Below are 19,376 nucleotides of genomic sequence, written 5' to 3' on the forward strand. Positions count from 1 at the left end.
CACGGCCACAGCGGGGCAGGGCAAGGTGCAGGCAGAGCACGGCCGGTGGTCCGAGCGCCACGCGTCGGTTGGCGAGGCGAGCAGTAGCGAGGCAGAGCGCGTAGGCGGCAGCAGCGAGCAGGTGGTCAGGACGTGCGGGTCGTGCGCGTGAACGGCGCAGCGAGCGCAGCCGGCGCGTAGTGGCTCTGGCCCACGCGGCAGAGCACGCTGGCAAGCCAATGGCGTGGTGACCGCGCCTAGAGTCCATGCAGGTGACATGCATGACTTTTAAAGCAGCTAGAAAATGAGTACGCCGCGCTCCAAACGCTATTCCAATTGCTCGATGCGAAAAAGAGTACACCGAGCCATCACTCTCAGTCGCGACATTGTGCTACTTCTTAAGCCGATTGTTCTACAACTAATGCCAAAGGTGGCTTCGTCGACCACTTCAAACACTTATGCAGAGGACGTCGATTTGAAAGATTTCACGTCGAAACCCCAAACCCGCTCCCCGGGACGTACTCGCTAGCCCTCCATGTCACCGACCACAACTTTTTATCGCCATTCCCAAAATGTTTTATAACATTTTGTGTCAACAAAATTTTGATTCAGGTAATAAACGCGTTATGTGACATGAAACAACCTTTTTCTTTCTGTTTCGTAAAAATGTTTCCAAGCCAAACATGGATTATAAAGCCTATCATACACCAATGCACATAAATTAGATGCTTACGAAATGTTTCAGCAAAACGTTACAATGTAACACCAGGGTGTTACAACATCGAACAAGACACATATATGATAGTAAAGAGAGCGTAACCTGGTGCTGTGTTAGGACATCGAGACCATCCGTGTACTCCTTGTACTTACGCCTCTCATTCCCTCTAACTAACTCTACTTCCATCCAGATATACAGAGCTGTAGGGAGTGTATCCTGCCCGTTGCATTGTTGTATTGAACACAATAATGAAATAGCCATTAATAATTAAATCATATGTAACTGCCTCGAAGAATATAGTGAACTGAAGTACTTACCGATAAACCAGTATTAATGGGCCTCCTAACGGGCCATCATTCCCAACACCAAACCTGGAGTAGGTAGGAGCAACCCCCAAGGTTCGCATACATTGAGGTGCGACGGTTGGCAACGCACAGTTGTCGATACGTCCATGTCGAGACTGCGCTGCTATAGCTGTACGCCGCTATGTTCTCCCATGGTTGGCATAGTATGTCAAGGAAGATCCAGTTGATGGTGTTGCCCGAGGCGGCTGGGAAGAGAAAAGCACCAAGGAAGTGCTAGAGCCACACTCTAGCAAACCTATCGATCTAGCCTGTGGGTCCAAGTAATCAAAGCGCTCTGTGATCCAGGACAACAAAACTCTAGAACTTTTCCTGAAATTCACCAAAGAAAATAAGACCCGATGGCTGCAGGAAAGTAATGCAAGTATTAAATAGGCTTAAATTGCTCACTTATTTTTCTTTGAAACCTCATCGTCCAGTGGAAGAAATCCAGTGAACTGAGCCACCAGCTCCCTCCAGTGATCATTATCAATTATACCCATCACTGGAAGTCTGAAAGCATCTAGGCCCCATGTTGGGTTTTGGTGATTAATGACAATACAAGATTACAATGACTAACGTGTGTTTTGCAGAGGCAATTAAGTTAGGTCATGGTAATGGAGATCAATTGGGCAATCAAGGTGGTCATGTCCCTATGATGGAAATTGTTTTGGTTTTCAAAGGATGGACGACAAGGTTAAGGATGACTAGTTCTAAGTGTCGATTGGAGTTGGAGTGACACTTAGAGTAGTTTAGGACTTTGTTTTTCCTTTGGCCATACTATTAAGGGGGGTATGGACGGGTAGCTTGACCTAGATGAGTCTAGTGAGTTAGGGTTGGTGCACACTTGTTAAAACTAGCACTAGGTAGCTCCACAATAGCACTATGATCCTATGAAGCAAACTTCATTCACATATGTTCGAGAGTTGGAAGTGAATGGAGGGTCAAATGCTGACCAAACGCTGGCTCCGATGCGACTGGACGTTGGCCGTAGGGTCCGGTCAGTACATTTGATCAAGGAGATTGTGTTCGGTGCGACCGAATGCTGGAGTGGTCAAGTGACCGGACGCTGAGAGGCAGCGTCCGGTCGACTCCAGTAAGGTTCCAGAGAAGGAAATATGCGATCGGACGCGTCCGGTCAGTGGTGATCGGACCCTGCTAGCGTCCAGTCAACACTTAAACACTAGTGTGCGGGTTGAACTGACCGGAGCGTCTGGTCACCCCACAGAGGCACATAACGGTTCGTTTTTCAGGCTGCCTTATAAATAGAAGCTCCACTTGTGTGTGGAGTCACTTTTGCTCATTCCAACAGCTAAGAAACACGTTTGTGAGTGCCAAGAAGAGCAAGGTCCTAGTGAGGTTATTGAGATTCGTGAATCCAAGAGAGTAGCCACATTAGTGAATCAAGAGTAGCAAAGTTTGCATCCACCGTTCTCATTAGGCTTTGAGTGGTCAAGTGAGAGTTTGTGCTTATTACTCTTAGTGATCGTCATCACCTAGATGGCTTGGTGGTGATTGGGAGTTTGTTGGTGACCCAACTCAAGTTGTGAGCGGTTTTGGGTGATTCACCACGACAGAGTGTCGAAGAATCAACCCGTACAGAGCACTTGATCCTTGCGTGGATCAAGGGGGAGCTACACCCTTGCGCGGGTGCTCCAACGAGGACTAGTGGGGAGTGGCGACTCTCTGATACCTCGGCAAAACATCACCGCATTCCTCTCTCTCTCTCTATTTACTTTGAGCATTTACTTTGAGCAATTCAATACTTGTCTTTACATTCATAGAATTGCCATGCTAGAGTAAGTTTAGAACATAGGTTGTAAGTCCGTTGTGCGTTAGATTAATAGAAACACTTTTCTAGGCACAATGGGTTAATTGGGCTAACCGTAGGATTTAATTATTGCAAGAAAATTTAGAATTGGCCCAATTCACCTCTCCCCCCTCTTGTGCATCTGGATCCTTTCAATTGGTATCAGAGCCTCATGCTCATGTTTTTAAGCTTAATCGCTTAGAGCAAGATGTCTTACGGGGATGGACCTCCTCCTATCTTTGAGGGAGATGACTTTCCATATTGGAAAATCCTGCATGGAGGTCGTACTTAGAAGCTCTAGATGTTGGTATTCTTAGAGCCGCCTCACAAGGCTTCCCAAAACCTCAGGATGCTACTAACTTACAAGGCAATGAGGTTAATTATGAAAAGTGGAATGCAAAGGCTCGAAACACCATCTTTAGAGGCCTTTGCAAAGATGTGTTCAACCGTGTAAGGAACCACAAAGACGCCCATGCACTATGGTCGAATGTTTGTGCGCTCCATGAGGGAACCAAGAGTGAGCGTGAGGAACGCTATCATCTTGTAATTAAAAAGCTAAATTCTTTTGAGATGCTTCCCAAAGAATGTGCTAATAAAATGTATTCATGTTTAAATGTTCTTGTAGAGGAAGTCAATGGGCTTGGACTTACTCAAATGTCACCATCCGACATTGTGAGAAAGATCTTGAGTGTCCTCCCCATTGACAAATATGGGCATATTGTGACCGTGCTACACCAAGGTGATCTTTCCACCACTACACCGACACAAATCTTGAGAAAGATCAATGCTCATGAGATGTACATGCACATCACTGCCACAAGATGGCTTCATCCTCTACCAAGAAGAAAGAGAAGGACTTAGCATTCAAAGCTAGTCAAGATAAGGGCAAAGCAAGACTTGAGTATGAGAGCTCAAGTGATGAAGAAGATGAAGATAAAATCTTGCTCTCATGGTGAAGAAAGCCAGCCAAGATGCTAAAGAAGCTAAACAAGAGTGGCATCAAGTTTGACAGGCAAGAAGAAGAAGTTCTTCACAAGCTCTAGAAGAAAGCCAATCTCTGAAATAGGATTGCTTCAATTGTGGTGAACTTAGGTCATCTAGCACATCAATGCCCCAAGCCCAAGAAAGACAAGTTCAAGAATAAGAACAAGGGCAAGAAAGATGACTCGAGTAATGAAGATGAAGATGAGAAGAAGAAGAACAAGCCATACAAGAAGAGAGATGGCAAAAAGAGGGACTTCCACAAGAAGAAGAGTGGAAAGGCATACATCGTTGGTGATTGGCTCACGGACATTGATTCATCTAGTGGATCATTCGATGATGATAGTGACAATGAGAAGGTGGCCACCATTGCTATTGATCTTTCATCTTCACCACCACCATCGCCATCATCCTCTACACACCTATGCCTTATGGCCAAGGGTGAACGCAAGGTAACTAATAATGATGATAGTAGTGATGATGAGCAAGCTAGTGATGATGATAGCGATAGCGATGATGATGATTCACCTTCATATGATGATCTTAGTCAAAATACTAAGAAAATACACTAAGATCATTAGAAAGAGTAGAGCTAAAAATGAAAAGCTTGATGCTAAAAATGATTCACTCTTAGCAAAATGCGATATATTGGAAAAGGCTAATGTTGAGCTTAGAGAAACAAATGATGCTATATCATCCCAACTCAAGGAGTTCAAATCTTCTAAGAAAGAGCTTAAAGATAAACATGATAAACTTGAGTGGGTGCACAATGAGCTCATCACTAGCCACAACAAGCTAAAAGATGAATATACAACTCTTAAGATCAATCATGATACTCTAGTTATTGCTCAAGAATTTTTACCAAATGAGACACATGATGCTACTAACCATGTTGTTAAGATTGATATAGCTACATCATGTGATGATTTGATTGATGAGAGCATTGAGCAAGGATCTAGTGGCAAAGGCAAGCAAGTGGTTGAGTGTAATGACTATGATGAGTATATCAAGCTCAAGAGTGATAATGAGAAACTCAAGAAAGATCTTGAAGAGATGAAAAGCCACAACACCATTGTGCTAGAAACTCTTGATCATGATGAAGGTTTGATCCTTGAGAATGAGAAGCTCAAAGAAGAGAAACAAGAAGCTTCAAGGAAGAGAAGAACAATGATGATTCTCAAGGAAGAGAACAAGAAGCTCAAGATGGAGAAAGAGCATCTCAAGATGGGATTAAGCAAGTTTGCAAGAGGCAAGCATCTCCAAAGTGAGCTACTTATGAACACCATCATGAAGATGGATAGAAGTGGCATTGGATATGTTGCAAGTGTAGAGAAGAAGAAGGCTCAAGTTCAACAACAACAATCAAAGCCAAAGCCAAAGCCAAAGAGATGTTTTGAGTGTGGACAAGAAGGCCACTTTGCTCATGAGTGCCATACTTCCACCGCCACAACCCTTGTCACAAGCATGCTAGACCCTTTGCCTTCAATGCTCACTATATGCTTAGAAAGGATTCTAGTGAAAAGATGAAAGTCATGTTCTTAGGACCCCCTAACAAGAATAGGCCTAAGAAGATTTAGGGTGGCTAAGTCACTTGTTGAGAAGGTGAAGGGTCCTCAACAAGTTTGGGTTCCTAAAGCTTGAATCTCTTGTGTGTAGGTGAACTACAAGACCAGGTGGAAGTCATTGGGTTATTGATAGTGGTTGTACTCAACATATGACCAGGTGATCCTCGTATGTTCACCTCACTAGATGAAGAGGTAAATGGACAAGAGAAAATAATATTTGGAGATAACTCAAAGGGCAAGGTTAAAGGATTGGGCAAAGTGGCAATATCAAATGATCATTCCATCTCCAATGTGCTATATGTTGCTTCATTGAGTTTCAACTTGCTATCCGTTGGACAATTAGTGTGATCTTGGCTTCCAATGCTTGTTCACCGAGAAGGAGGTTGTTGTATCCAAGGTAGATGATAATCAAGTGATATTCAATGGATTTAGATACAACAACTTATATCTAGTGGACTTCACCTCCGAAGATGCAAATTTGAAGACTTGCCTATTCACCAAAACAACACTTGGGTGGCTATGACATAGAAGACTTGCTCATGTTGGTATGAGTTCACTCAAGAAGCTAATGAAGAATGATTTGGTGAGAGGGTTGAAGGATGTGAAGTTTGAGAAGGACAAGCTTTGTAGTGCATGTCAAGCCGGCAAGCAAGTTGCAAATACCCATCCAACAAAAGCTTTCATGTCAACCACAAGAGTGCTAGAACTCCTACACATAGATTTATTTAGACCAACAACATACAAGAGTTTGGAAGGGAATCTCTATTGTCTTGTGATTGTTGATGACTATTCAAGGTATACATGGGTATTCTTCCTTCATGACAAATCTAAGTTGCATCTTGCTTCAAGAAGTTTGCCAAGAGAGCTCAAAATGAATTTAAAGTGAAGCTCAAGAAGATAAGAAGTGACAATAGTAAAAGAATTTGACAACACAAACATTGAAGCTTATTGTGATGAAGTTGGGATCAAGCATGAAGTCTCTGCAACTTATACTCCTCAACAAAATGGTGTTGTTGAGAGGAAGAACCAGGACTTTGATCACTCTTGCAAGGACAATGCTAGATGAGTACAACACCCCTGAAGCTTTATGGGCGGAAAGCAATCAACACCGCATGCTATGCATCAAACCGCCTATTCCTTCAAAAGTTCCTTAGGCAAGACACCTTATGAGTTGCTCAATGGGAAGAAGCCAGACGTCTTCTTCTTTAGGGTGTTTGGTTGCAAATGCTACTATCTACAAGAAGCGGCAACACCTAGGGAAGTTCCAAAGACGTTGTGATATTGGTTTTTTTGTTGGTTACTCATCAAAGTCCAAAGCATATAGAGTATTTAATCATGCCACCAGGCTTGGTTGAAGAAACATATGATGTGGAATTTGATGAATCTAACGGCTCCCAAGGAGCACATGAGAATATTGATGATGTAGGTGATGAACCATTGAGGGAGGCTATGAAGAATATTCCGGTGGGAGACATCAAGCCAAAAGATGATGAAGATGATGTACAAGTCATTGATCAACCTTCTTCATCAAGTATGCCACAAGGTGGTGAAAAAGATGAGAGAGTAGAAAATGAAGATACTCATATCTCCCATGAGCAAATGGTGGTACAAGCACAAGATGTTGATGCTCCACAACCACTTCCTCAAGTGGTCAATAGAAGAAATACACCTCTCCTATAAGATCATCCACAAGATCTCATCATAGGGAGTCCATCAAAGGGTGTAATGACTCGATCTAAAAAACTTGCTTCATTTATTGCTCATCACTCTTTTGTCTCTTGCTATGAGCCTACCAAGGTAGAAGAAGCTCTTAAAGATCCGGATTGGATAAATGCCATGCATGAAGAGTTGAACAACTTCACTCGCAATGAAGTTTGGACTCTTGAAGAGTGACCAAAAGGTGCAAGAGTCATTAGAACAAAGTGGGTGTTCCACAACAAACAAGATGATCAAGGTGTTGTTGTGAGGAACAAGGCAAGACTAGTTGCAAAGGGGTTCTCCCAAGTTGAAGGTTTGGATTTTAGAGAGACCTTTGCACCGGTTGCAAGATTAGAAGCCATCGGTATCCTACTTGCATATGCATCACATCATGAAATAAAACTATATCAAATGGATGTGAAAAGTGCATTTTTAAATGGCTTTATTAATGAAGTAGTCTATGTTGATCAACCTCCCGGGTTTGAAGACCCTAGATATCCTAATCATGTTTATAGGTTGTCCAAGGCACTATATGGGCTTAAGCAAGCCCCAAGAGCTTGGTATGAGCGCCTTCAGAACTTCCTCATTGAGAAGGGCTTTACCATTGGGAAGGTCGATACCACACTATTTACCAAGAAGCTTCATGGGGATATCTTCATTTGTCAAGTATATGTTGATGATATCATCTTTGGATCATCAAATGAAGACTCATGCAAAGAATTTGGTGAATTGATGTCAAAGGAGTTCAAGATGTCCATAATTGGTGAGCTTACATTCTTTCTTGGTTTTCAAGTCAAGCAAATGAAAGAAGGCATCTTCATCTCTCAAGAGAAATACACAAAAGATCTTCTCAAGAGATTCAAGATAGATGAATGTAAGCCAATCAAGACACCAATGCCTACCAATGGACATCTCGACCTAGATGAGGGAGGTAGCCCGGTTGATCAAACTCTCTACCGTTCTATGATTGGTAGCTTGTTATATTTAACCGCATCTAGGCCTGACATCATGTTTAGTGTGTGTATGTGTGCTAGATTTCAAGCTAATCCTAAGGAAACACATTTAATTGCCGTAAAAAGAATCCTTAGGTATCTTAAGCACACACCAAGCATTGGCCTTTGTTATCCCAAAGGAGCTATATTTGAATTAGTTGGCTATTCTGATTTGGATTATGCCAGTTGCAAAGTTGATAGAAAGAGCACATTCCGGAGGGTGCCATTTGCTTGGATAGATCACTTGTGTCTTAGTCCTCCAAGAAACAAAATAGTGTGGCTTTGTCCACCGCCGAAGCGGAATACATTGCCGTGGGTGCTTGTTGTGCACAAATATTATACATGAAACAAACTTTGCTAGACTATGATGTAGTTCTAGAAAAGGTACCTCTTTTGTGCGATAATGAAAGTGCGGTAAAACTTGCAAATAATCCGGTTCAACACTCACACACCAAGCACATAGATATCCGCCATCACTTTCTAAGAGATCATGTTGCTAAAAATGATATATCACTAGAAGGTGTAAGAACCGAAGATCAATTAGCGGATATCTTCACTAAACCGCTAGATGAGGCTATATTTTATAGATTGCGGAATGAGCTCAATGTACTTGATTTTAGTAACTTCACTAAAAATTGAGCTGGTGCTGTCCCTTGCATTCATTGTAATATACAACATGTTTAATTTTTGGTAATGCATATAGGGCTTGTCTAACATGGTTAAGATAACCGCCAAAAAGCGTGTGAAGAAGCTTAACCTTGGATCAAACTTAACAAGCAACTAGATTTACTTACAAGTATTACATATGCATGAGTGTTGTTTTGTCGTTTTGTTCCATTTGCCCTCTTATTGCCTATTTTCTTAAAAAGAATTATAGCCTAAGGCAAAATATTTTGAAAAATATGAGGGTTTGAGAGAGGTCACTCACATCAGTCCCAATTGGTGTTTATTTGGATCTTATTTCAAGTTGGGACTTGATTGGGAACAGGCAGCGCGGAGGAACATTGAAGTTTTGCTAGAAAAGAGTGACCGGACGCTGCACCGGACTCTACTATCCAGCGTCCGGTCTGTTCACAGGAGGTGAATAGAAGCTGAAGGAGTGACCGAACTCTGCGTTTGAGCGTCCGATCAGAAAGGATTCTAGTGTCCGGTCGATCTACATGGTGTTAAAGGCAACTAACCAGACTCTGGCTGTGTCCGGTCATGGACCACCGGACGCATCTGGTCGTGATTCCAGAGGAATTGGACCTCTCTGGAATCGACCGAACACTGGGTGGTAGCTCTGATCGCTACCACAGGAGCGTCCGGTCAGTAGGAATCGTGCGGACTTCGATCTCTATTTTTGTTTCCTATTCTGTCTCTCTAGGACCCCTTTATAACCGATTCGGTCGTACCTTGCACCGTATCCGCCTTTGCCCTAGCCTGCTTCCCCGCGCCGACGCCAATGCCACCGCAACTCCTCCGTGCCAGCATCGTCACACCAGCTCCACCGCCACCACGCCCACACATCATTGCCCCACGCCAGCTCGCCGTGCCAGCGCCACCGCTAGCCCACGCGCACGCTGCAGCCCCCCCGCGCGCACGCCGCCGACTGCTCCCATGCCGCTAGTGCCCTGTCCATAGCACCGCCGAGCCAAGTCCTGGTGCCCCAGCGCCGCCGTCAGTCAACATCGCCGATTCACAACCGTAGTATGATTCTCACCCATTGCTTTGCGTCGGGCTATCAATTCACCGCTCAACCCTAACCCTAGCTGGTTCCGAAGGTTCCCCGTGGGTCACTTCTCTTCTTCTCGGATCGTCGGTTCGTCAGGTAGCAAGCTAGTCGTTTCTATTTCGCACCTAATTTGCTTGCTCTAATAGGTTTTCGCATCTATTAGATATATCGTATTTACTCGTATATCCATCTATTCCATCATGCAGCGGTCGGCGTTATTGAGGTGTCAGTGGCAGTTGACAGTCAACTCGGAGCCAAGCTCGCAAGTACGGATCGAGGCCAAGCCTCGAGAGTGTCAGTGGACCATTGATTGTGTCAGCGGCAGTTTTTTTCTTGTCAGATCAGATGGATCGCACCAAGAATGTTGGTGGTGGTCCAGGAGATGATGATCGGAGGCCTCCGCCTTGCTTGCCCATAGGAACTAAAGGCAAGGCGACAAAGCAGGTTGTATCAAAGAAGCGCAAGTACCCTGATGACAGAGACAAGCGAGAGCAGCAGCAGTAGCTGAGGCCGCTAGAGCATGCCGAGAGAGGAGGTGCCCACAGTGGAGTTATCATTGCAGATCATCTGGCACCAGACGCGTAGGGCAGACTTGAGCGTGTTGAGCGTCTTCATGGTAGTCCACCTGGGACTATCATGATGGTAGGACGACGTCTTCCCATTATGGATCCTTAGCCTCAGGGGGAGTCACAGCAGGAGTCCTAGCAGCAACCCCCACCAGCAAAGCCTTAGACAGCTTAGGAGACACATGAGGGACATCAGTCACAGCAGCCTCAGGAGGGTGAGGAGGGCCTAGCAGGCCGAGGAGACCAAGCAGGCACCCTAGCCATAGCTACGCGCTCTGGTCGTACCTAGGTTCCAGTGTCACCGATGCCGCCGACACAGTGGAGGGGATCACGTCTACCACCTCGTCCACAGGGTCTGCCTCCAGTGATTCACCTTGACTTGAGGGCCGCCACGGCCAAGTAGGTTCAGTAGCTTCGCTTTGTGGAGTTTGATGTGTGGTTTCCTCCGAGGATGGATGAGAGAGCAGCAGAGGGTTTCTATACACCGCTCTAGGAAGACTTCTATAATGCATATCTAAGCAGTGGGGCAGTCTTCTGATCTCAGAGAGTCTGCAGTATTGAGGCTATTGTGGCAGCAGCCGGAGAGCATATCCGCCCCTACTTATCATATCTGTCGGGGCTGACAGATCTGATTGGCCGGACAGGATTATATGTACCATCTTGGGTTCGGTAGTTTTATGCTTCGCTCTACATTGATCCGCAGCATAACTTATACACTTTGCATTCAGAGGCAGAGACTACAGGATGATGAGTTTTAGGGCTAGGGAGATACTGAGGCTACAAGAGCAGCCTGTCAGGTTACATGAGGTATGTTATGGACAGCAACAGCCTCCCAGGCGCCCTCATGGTGGTTTGGTGCCTCCTACAGATCTTGTGCGTCATTGCTTCAAGGAGCCCTTTGGTGAGGGGTCGAGGAGGAACCCCTAGTGACCTTACTCCTACAGCTAGAGTTCTAGAGGCTATCATCAGGAGGACACTACTTCCCAGGTTGGGATACAGAGAGGGTCTGACTCGCCTACAGCTTTGGCTCCTCAATGCCCTGATACAGCAGACAGTGTTCGATATTTGGGATCTTCTTCTGTCTGAGATGGAGGACACAATAGCTGAGGGCTTCAAGGGTCGCAGGCAGCTTCCATATGCACATTGGATCACATTTCTTATGCTCAAGGCTATGCATGTTAGGACTCCTAAGATGGTTGCAGAGTACAAAGGTGCCACCATAGAGTTTCCAGCTTATAACATGGCACAGAGGATCAGGCATAGCACACCACAGGCACCCACTCAGCCTCACCGTCGTCCAGATGTACCAGAGTCAGCAGCTCAGCAGGACGAGATTATCAGAGGCATAGCCGCTACTGAGGAGGAGCGGCTTGAGGCTCAGGAGGAGAGGAGCGAGTCTAGTGATAGTTCGGATGATGACTACCTGCCTATCCCTCATATGCCTCCACGCAGACATGATGCAGAGGCCGGTAGTTCCAGCTCAGCTCCACCTGCACTGCAGACGAACCCTGTTTTGATTGCTATTCTTGAGTGGATGGAGCAGGATCAGGCACGACAGGCTCAGGAGACCGCTGCCAACTTTGCAAAGTTTCAGGCTCGTCAGGACGAGTTCCAGCAACAGTAGCAGGTCCTCCAGCAGCAGCAGCAGCAGATGCATCAGCAGTAGTTACTCATGCAGCAGCAGCTTATGGGATTTATGCAGCATGTAGTAACAGCACTTGGGGCTCCACAGTCACTGCCTTCACCCCAGCTTGCTCATCCTGCCACCACTATGATGACTCTAGCAGTACAGCCCAGTGGGCTTCAGAGTCAGGGACAGCCTCCAGCTCCGTTTGCCTCTCCCACAGTACAGGTGTCCCAGTGGTTATCCTCGCCAGTGGTAGCCCCACAGTTCACACCATATCATACGGGCTTCACACTGGACCAGTCACCCTCGCTATTTGTGCCTGACACGTCAGTCTCTAGGAGTCTTGGAGCATCTTTCAGCAAGTTGATAGGGATGCCTACATCGCCGCATATGTATGCCCCAGGTCCTTCTACAGCAGCTCCTATCACCGTGACTACTCAGAGGCTCCCTTCTTCTGTCGTATCTTCAGATCCTACGACAGATATACCAGCAGCATCATAGGCAGCACCTGCCCCAGCTTAGACCCAGACCGCTTCAGAGACACTTCCAGCCACAGAGGGTCAGTCAGTACATAGCTCAGGGTCAGATGATGATGGCGCCCAGTTCCAGCTTGCCCCTCGTACCTCAGCGCCCGGCTCATCCGCTACAGCCCCACCGACCGACCCTTAGGTTGTGGTGTTTGACGCCAAAGGGGGAGAGGGTTCGAGTATGTAGACTCAGGGGGAGCGTCTTTTAGGGGGAGTCTTGTTAGCTATTAGTCTATTATATACATTTGGAGTTTTATTTGTGTGATACACTATTACTATTATGCATTCATGTATTTACTTTCATGCATACTATTATATCTATGTGATAGTGATATCTACGTGATTGTGATATATGACATGTGTGCTCTCTACATTGAATTCTTGTATATGTCATATCACTTGTGCTATACTCATTTGCTTTTGCTTCCGCGTTTATACTCTGATGCAAATGAGCTTTATTACTTGTACTCATCCTTATTTTATATCCTTTGAGTACATTATGTTGGCTTGGATCATATAAGCTTGCTTAACTCTTTTGGTTCCTATTGACAAAAGCTTATATGAACCAAGCATAACAAAAACCTCACTCCTTCACATACTCGAGGTGGTATTGTCATCAATCACCAAAAAGGGGGAGATTGAAAGTATCTAGGCCCCGTGTTGGGTTTCAGAGATTAATGACAATACAAGATTACTATAACTAACGTGTGTTTTGTAGAGGCAATTAAGTTAGGTCATGGTAATGGAGATCAATTAGGCAATCAAGGTGGTCATGCCCCTACTAATGGAAATCGTTTCGGTTTTCAAATGATGGACAAGGTTAAGGATGACTAGTTCTAAGTATCGATTAGAGTTGGAGTGACACTTAGAGTAGTTTAGGACTTTGTTTTTCCTTTGGCCATACTATTAAGGGGGGTATGGATGAGTAGCTTAACCTAGATGAGTCTAGTGGGTTAGGGTTGGTGCACACTTGTTAAAACTAGCACTAGGTAGCTCCACAACAGCCCTATGATCCTATGGAGCAAACTTCATTCACATATGTTCGAGAGTTGGAAGTGAATGGAGGGTCAAATGCTGACCGGACGCTGGCTCCGGTGCGACCGGACGCTGGCCGCAGGGTCCGATCAGTACATTTGATTAAGGAGATTGTGTTCGGTGTGACCGGACGCTGGAGTGGTCAAGTGACCGGACGCTGAGAGGCAGCGTCCGGTCGACTCCAGTAAGGTTCCAAAGAAGGAAATATGTGACCGAACGCGTCCGGTCAGTGGTGATCGAACCCTGCCAGCGTCCGGTCAACACTTAAACACTGGTGTGTGGGTTGAACTGACCGGAGCGTCCAGTCAACATGACCGGAGCGTTCGGTCACCCCGCAGAGGCACATAACGGTTCGTTTTTCAGGCTGCCTTATAAATAGAAGCTCCACTCGTGTGTGGAGTCACTGTTGCTCATTACAACAGCTGAGAAACACATTTGTGAGTGCCAAGAAGAGCAAGGTCCTAGTGAGGTAATTGAGATTCGTGAATCCAAGAGTATAGCCTCATTAGTGAATCAAGAGTAGCAAAGTGTGCATCCACCGTTCTCATTAGGCTTCGAGTGGTCAAGTGAGAGTTCGTGCTTGTTACTTTTGGTGATCGCCATCACCTAGATGGCTTGGTGGTGACTGAAAGCTTGTGGTGACCCAACTCAAGTTGTGAGCGGTTTTGGGTGATTCACCGCGACGGAGTGTCAAAGAATCAACCCGTAGAGAGCACTTGATCCTTGCGCGGATCAAGGGGGAGCTACACCCTTGCGTGGGTGCTCCAACGAGGACTAGTGGGGAGTGGCGACTCTCCGATACCTCGGCAAAACATCGCCGCGTTTCTCTCTCTCTATTTACTTTGAGCATTTACTTTGAGCAATTCAATACTTGTCTTTATATTCATAGAATTGCCATGCTAGAGTAAGTTTGGAACATAGGTTGCAAGTCCGTTGTACGTTAGATTAATAGAAATACTTTTTTAGACACAATGGGTTAATTGGGCTAACCGTAAGATTTAATTATTGCAAGAAAATTTAAAATTAGCCCAATTCACCCCCCCTCTTTGGCATCTTATCCTTTCAAAGTCCTCCCAACCGAAGGCCAAGGATAGCCTTCACGTCCTGCATGGTCAAGGTCAGCTCGCCATAAGGTAGGTGGAACATGTGGTTCTCAGGCCTCCACCTATTATAAGAATAGAACGACTGTTAGTTGACTCAAATTTGTTATAAGAATGTTTACGTACAAAGAAGGCACTCGCACCTGTCTACAGCTGCAGTATGTAGTGCTGGATCAAGGGGCGGAAGACCGTAGTTGACAACACGGACAAGCTCAAGGAAGCCGGCACGCCGTATATACGACGCGTAACGCTCGTCCCACTAGTGCGCCCTGGTGTGCGTGCGGGGCCTCAAAGTAGGCAAGGCCACCTGTGCGTCGGTGTCACTCAAGATGTGTGCTCGGTGCTGGTCGTCGTACTCTACCTCAAGAATGGGATACAACGGGTGCTGCGTGAGAGAGACTATCCTGTTACAAATTGATAAACAAAGGGTTAGAGTATTTAAATTAGCAATATTCAAATTAACATTATGTACCATTGCAAAATTTAAACTACTTGTTATGCAATACGAACACAATATGAAAGCACATGTATATATTCAAAGTAACATTAACAGATATATTAAACAACTTCACTAGAAAAATAAACATCTGACGAAACTTCATCAAGTCATACAAATCGTCGTATCACGCACTACTAAATACCGACAATCAATCCCTAAACCTAAAATCCTAACTAACAGTAACCTAAACCCTAACTACCTAAACAAAACTAACTAACATAAACCCAAAATCCTAACTAACAGTAACCTAAACCCTAACTACCTAACCAAACCTTAACTATCCTAAATCACTAACAAATTCTAAATCATTATCCTAACAAATTCTAAATCATTATCCTAACAAATTCTAAATCACTATCCTAAATCACTAACAAATCCTAACAAATTCACTAACATAACTATCCTAAATCACTAACCCTAATTAAAATAACAATCATAATAACATGAAATCGAGAGAGCCTACCTTGATATGAGCGGACGACTGGCGGCCGTGACGCGCCGACGTTCATGGTGCGGCCGGAGTGGGCGGGCGCGGTGGGCGCGTGTGGCAGTGGGCGGGCGGCCAGCAGGGCTCTACGCGGCGTGCGGGCATGCGCAGTGGTCGGCGTGCAGGCACGGCGGCGGCAGGCGCTGAGGGTGCGGCGGCGGCGGCGCTTTGGGCAGGGCGGGCGGCTCACGGGCAGGGGCGGCTCACGGGCGATATTTATCTAATACTGCCGTGCCATGCACCGTGCCGCGTCAGGTCCGCGCCAAGATCGGTGGCGCGACAGACCCTGCCACGTCACCGGACAGCGGCCCCGGTCTTCGTCACGTCACCCTCCTGCCGCGCCACCATACGTGGCGCGGTACAGACGTTTCGCCACGCTATAACAATAGACGCGACCAAAAGTGTTAGTTTTAAAAAAAACAGTATTAGATTTAAAATTAGTTTAAAAAAAATGTTAAAATTAAAAAAAAAAAATCACGATGACGACGACCAACGACTCGAGACCAGTGAGCAAGTGCGCGCGGCACTCATCCACAACATCGACTCGTTGGTCCACGAGAACAAAGACCTCCCACGTCGGTACCGCGCTCTCAAGGAGGCGAAAACGTTAGGATACACCCGAACGCAAGCCAGAATCTGACGACTACGCTACAAATGATGGATGACATGACATGCCGGTACCCTCGTTCGGTGAGAGACAACGCATGATCTGCAATTCTGCAGGGTCAAGACCCTGTTCGAGAACGTGGCAAGGCAGCTTCCGGAGCTAAGCCGCTTGCACACGAGTGCTTCCCGGACTTGGCAACCATCACCTCGCCGGAATTCGGGGTCTCGAGCGCACATGAAGGAAGGAGGCGTGGAACATCAACCGGCGTACCGCCCGCGGCACTATGTCCACCATCGTCGGGGTCGGTGAAAGCAGAGACGCTCATGACATCTTCAATGCACGGCGTCGTGCGATCAAGGATCACGATCACGAACGCCAGCAGAGGGAGAAGGAGAACTTCTCCCCAGGCCTGCATTGCCACGACGAGCCAAAGAACCCTGGGTTTGGCCAAGCCAAAGAAAATGTTATCTATACCTAATAACAAGGAGGCAAAATTTCAGCCTATTTTTTCGTCTATCCATTTTTTTTTTTGCCCATCTCTCTCTAACTGGACAATAGAGAGTTTATACCGTCCAGACTTAAATATATAACCCATGCTCATACGAGTTAGAATAACTTTTATTTAGCTCGATACGAAGTCTGATTGCAAAGCATATTGGGTCTGTGCTCATATGTGTTAGACAACCGGCGTCAACCTGTGATACGAGTCTATCTTCCAATATTAAACCACGATTTGAATTTCCATCAAGAGCACTGCAAAGAGTCCAGGTGTTATACAATTGTTTGGTCACGTGAGAAGAAAAGGCAAGATAGATGATTCTGACTTGCAATAAGATCTGATGTGATTACAAGGGAGATAAAATTGGAAAGCTATTACATGCATGCAGATTTGCGGAAGGCACATGGCATGCACATGAAATCGCAGTGTACGTGTTCTGCTAGGACTTTTAACCGAGCCGGATCGGGTTAAAGTATGATCGACTATTATTTTTTTCGTCCATTGTTTACTCCTCAGGCACGGAATTGGTTTTGATAATGACCGGATCATTTGAGAGTTTGAGGTCTAAACCAGTACTCACGTAGTAACGGAAGGCATTAACGTGTGTCTGTTTTTCTTTTATCTCATATATTTGTTTATTTTGCAAAACTTCGAGCGAAAGAAAATAATGAACTAGAGAATTTAACGCTGACAAATTGCAGCTACTCAGAACATTGCATTTTTTCTATTAGCCATGTTATATCCTAAGTAAGGATGGTTTATTGTATCCGGATATTTTGACAAAATATATGGCTTATTATATCTAGATATTTTTGTAATATAGCGATAGTTTCAGACTGTAATTATTTCTGTGCAGTTTTTGCCCCTCTTTTTAGCTTCTACCTTTCTGTTGGCTGGGAATGTATAACCAATAACCAGCATGTAAACCTGTTCTTTTTCACCTCTACTTAATGTAAAGACAGAGCACCTTAGTTATTATTCACATCTACTGTAGCCCCATTGTTAAATCATAGACTAATTAGGCTTAAAAAATCCGTCTCGCAAATTAATCAGCAATCTATGTAATTATTTATTTATTAGTCTATACTTAATACTCCATACATGTGTCCAAACATCCAATGGGATATGGACTAAACTTTAAGGGAGAGAAACTAAACAAAGCATTATATGATGAGTTTCGCTTCTTATATCTAAGTTGACTATTATGTCTCGAGCTTATATTACTCCCTCCGTTCCTTAATATAAGCCATATATATTTTTAAAGAAAATTCCAAAATATAGGTATGTATCAGCTCCCACGCCGATTAGTTTGGAAACCTTTCCACCGTACATAGCACATGCCCCAACCAATTCCTTATATTTAGGAAGCAATCTGATTGGGAGAGAGAAGATGGCCTGATTTTTCTTTTTTTCCTCGGTCTCACATCCTTTCCCAAGCCGTGCGTTAATATTGGTGCTAAAAACTATATGGCTTATATTAAGGAACGGAGGGAGTATTAATGTCATGGTTATCATGTAGATTTGGAATTTTGTAAGAAGAATAAAATTAAACATACATAGATATGTACTGTTTGCATTGTCGTTTCGTATGAACGCGTAGTTTTTTCTCTCGTTGCAACGCACGGACATATTTATTAGTTAGCTATGAATAATATTAGTAGCTGCTATCTAAGGAAGTTATAACTCTTATTACAGCTCATCACAAACCGACGATTGAAGCAGGGTATCCAACAGCCTCTGGTCTTGTAAAAACAATGCCTTCGGTAGCACTCCCCATCACGTGCTAAACGTGTATTGCGGATTTGGTATTTTAATTTCAGAAGGAAAGACAATCGATGAGCCCGACTGGTGCTGGTTTATTTTAAAAGAAAAATACTATTGACTGACTTATAAGCTCTAACTGAAACCAATAAGCGAGAAGACTGAATAAAGCCATACTTGTTGGGGTAAGTAAATCTTGTGCATGCATACATTGATGGAACCCCTAACCAGCATATAACATATTTTTATAGAAAAAATTGTAAAGAACCGTTAAATTTATAAGAGCTCAAGTATAACAGCCATTGCTAGGGACGTTGAAAATAAATATTTGAGGCACTAAAAAACCAGAAACAAAATAGTTATCAACAAAAAAAACATATAGATCAAGTCAGACTTCAGTATTAACTATGTGAACATTCAAGGTCATTTGATTTTAATTTTTAAAAATCTATGATATTAAAATAAATATTTAGAACTCTAAATGACTTTAAATAAAAAGCTTTGGACTACAAAGTTATAGACTGTATTCAGAACTACAACTTCAGTATACACCAGTTCAACATCCAAAGTAGTTTGAAAATTTCAAATTTCAAAATCCGTGAATATAAAATAATATTTTGAGACTCTAAATAGTTTCAAATAAAAAAATATCAACTACAAAGTTGTAGATCACCTTGAGAGCTATAATTTTTATATAAAATTTGTCTTCACCCATATTCATATGAAAAATTTATTAAATTTTTTTATGCAACTATTTTTAGAGACAGATATCTTAAGATGCCTGTCTCTATTAATCAAATTTTTTTAGAGCTCTATACGCATAGAATAGCTACCTCTATTAATAGTGATTTTTAGATACGGGCATTTATC

This window comes from Miscanthus floridulus, chromosome 3, assembly GCF_019320115.1.
Source record: "Miscanthus floridulus cultivar M001 chromosome 3, ASM1932011v1, whole genome shotgun sequence".
In the NCBI taxonomy this organism is placed as follows: domain Eukaryota; kingdom Viridiplantae; phylum Streptophyta; class Magnoliopsida; order Poales; family Poaceae; genus Miscanthus; species Miscanthus floridulus.